This window comes from Synchiropus splendidus, unplaced genomic scaffold (genome assembly GCF_027744825.2).
Source record: "Synchiropus splendidus isolate RoL2022-P1 unplaced genomic scaffold, RoL_Sspl_1.0 HiC_scaffold_72, whole genome shotgun sequence".
Classification (NCBI taxonomy): Eukaryota; Metazoa; Chordata; class Actinopteri; order Syngnathiformes; family Callionymidae; genus Synchiropus; species Synchiropus splendidus.
The window spans coordinates 17,501-20,000 of record NW_026527106.1 but is presented as its reverse complement, the minus strand read 5'-3'; positions in this window follow the sequence as shown (position 1 = coordinate 20,000).

Below are 2,500 nucleotides of genomic sequence, written 5' to 3'. Positions count from 1 at the left end.
CTGTGACAAAAAATTAGGCGCCCAAACCCTTTGAGTGACAAAAAATTAGGTCGCGCGAAAATTGTACCAAGTCGAGCCCCGGTGGGGTCGGGCTTATGTCTTCCAGGGGTTTCACTGGAGCTCAAGGGTGCGAATCACGGTGCTCTTTGCCCGGCCAGCCGCAAGCCTCGGTCGGGCAGGCCAGGCGACCGAGTGCCCCTCCTGACCCCCGGAGGTCCGAGAAGACCCGGACCCTCCCGGGTCCAGCCGGTCCCTCAGGCCCGGGGAGGGTCCCCGGAGCCGGGCAGGGGGTCCTGGGGCGGTCCCGGAGGCTCTCTGGGTCGGAGACCCAGAGTGACAAAATATTAGGTGCCGGAGCTGTGACAAAAAATTAGGCGCCCAAACCCTTTGAGTGACAAAAAATTAGGTCGCCCGAAAATTGTACCAAGTCGAGCCCCGGTGGGGTCGGGCTTATGTCTTCCAGGGGTTTCACTGGGGCTCAAGGGTGCGAATCACGGTGCTCTTTGCCCGGCCTGCCGCACGCCTCGGTCGGGCAGGCCAGGCGACCGAGTGCCCCCCCCTGACCCCCGGAGGTCCGAGAAGACCCGGTCCCTCCCGGGTCCAGCCGGTCCCTCAGGCCCGGGGAGGGTCTCCGGAGCCGGGCAGGAGGTCCTGGGGCCGCCCCGGAGGCTCTCTGGGTCGGAGAACCAGAGTGACAAAATATTAGGTGCCGGAGCTGTGACAAAAAATTAGGCGCCCAAACCCTTTGAGTGACAAAAAATTAGGTAGCGCCAAAATTGTACCAAGTCGAGCCCCGGTGGGGTCGGGCTTATGTCTTCCAGGGGTTTCACTGGAGCTCAAGGGTGCGAATCACGGTGCTCTTTGCCCGGCCTGCCGCACGCCTCGGTCGGGCAGGCCAGGCGACCGAGTGCCCCCCCTGACCCCCGGAGGTCCGAGAAGACCCGGACCCTCCCGGGTCCAGCCGGCCCCCCAGGCCCGGGGAGGGTCCCCGGAGGCGGGCAGGAGATCCTGGGGCCGCCCCGGAGGCTCTCTGGGTCGGGGAACCAGAGTGACAAAATATTAGGTGCCGGAGCTGTGACAAAAAATTAGGCGCCCAAACCCTTTGAGTGACAAAAAATTAGGTCGCCCGAAAATTGTACCAAGTCGAGCCCCGGTGGGGTCGGGCTTATGTCTTCCAGGGGTTTCACTGGAGCTCAAGGGTGCGAATCACGGTGCTCTTTGCCCGGCCTGCCGCACGCCTCGGTCGGGCAGGCCAGGCGACCGAGTGCCCCCCCCCTGACCCCCGGAGGTCCGAGAAGACCCGGTCCCTCCCGGGTCCAGCCGGTCCCTCAGGCCCGGGGAGGGTCCCCGGAGCCGGGCAGGGGGTCCTGTGGCGGTCCCGGAGGCTCTCTGGGTCGGAGACCCAGAGTGACAAAATATTAGGTGCCGGAGCTGTGACAAAAAATTAGGCGCCCAAACCCTTTGAGTGACAAAAAATTAGGTCGCCCGAAAATTGTACCAAGTCGAGCCCCGGTGGGGTCGGGCTTATGTCTTCCAGGGGTTTCACTGGAGCTCAAGGGTGCGAATCACGGTGCTCTTTGCCCGGCCTGCCGCACGCCTCGGTCGGGCAGGCCAGGCGACCGAGTGCCCCCCCTGACCCCCGGAGGTCCGAGAAGACCCGGTCCCTCCCGGGTCCAGCCGGTCCCTCAGGCCCGAGGAGGGTCCCCGCAGCCGGGCAGGAGGTCCTGGGGCGGTCCCGGTGGCTCTCTGGGTCGGAGAACCAGAGTGACAAAATATTAGGTGCCGGAGCTGTGACAAAAAATTAGGCGCCCAAACCCTTTGAGTGACAAAAAATTAGGTCGCGCGAAAATTGTACCAAGTCGAGCCCCGGTGGGGTCGGGCTTATGTCTTCCAGGGGTTTCACTGGAGCTCAAGGGTGCGAATCACGGTGCTCTTTGCCCGGCCTGCCGCACGCCTCGGTCGGGCAGGCCAGGCGACCGAGTGCCCCCCCTGACCCCCGGAGGTCCGAGAAGACCCGGTCCCTCCCGGGTCCAGCCGGTCCCTCAGGCCCGAGGAGGGTCCCCGCAGCCGGGCAGGAGGTCCTGGGGCGGTCCCGGTGGCTCTCTGGGTCGGAGAACCAGAGTGACAAAATATTAGGTGCTCAAACCCTTTGAGTGACAAAAAATTAGGTCGCGCGAAAGTTGTGCCAGGTCGAGCCCCGGTGGGTTCGGGCTCATGTCGGCAACGGATTTCTGAGCAGCTCTTCCAGTGCTGTTGACGGTGCTTCGTGTCCCCATCTCAGACTTCACCCCAGACTCTGCGCCATGCGCCCGGATTGTTTGCGCTCCCCCCAGAGCTTGACCGAGAAGCAATCGAAAGCCGCCTTCGGGGGGCCTCCGCCGGCCACCGGCGACAGGCTCCCCCGGTCACACGCGGTTCCGACTGAGAAGCTGGGAAGGAGAAACGTGGTCGTCGTTGGGATGTGTATCCCCTTCTGCCTCTCCTTTTTCCAAAGACGCGC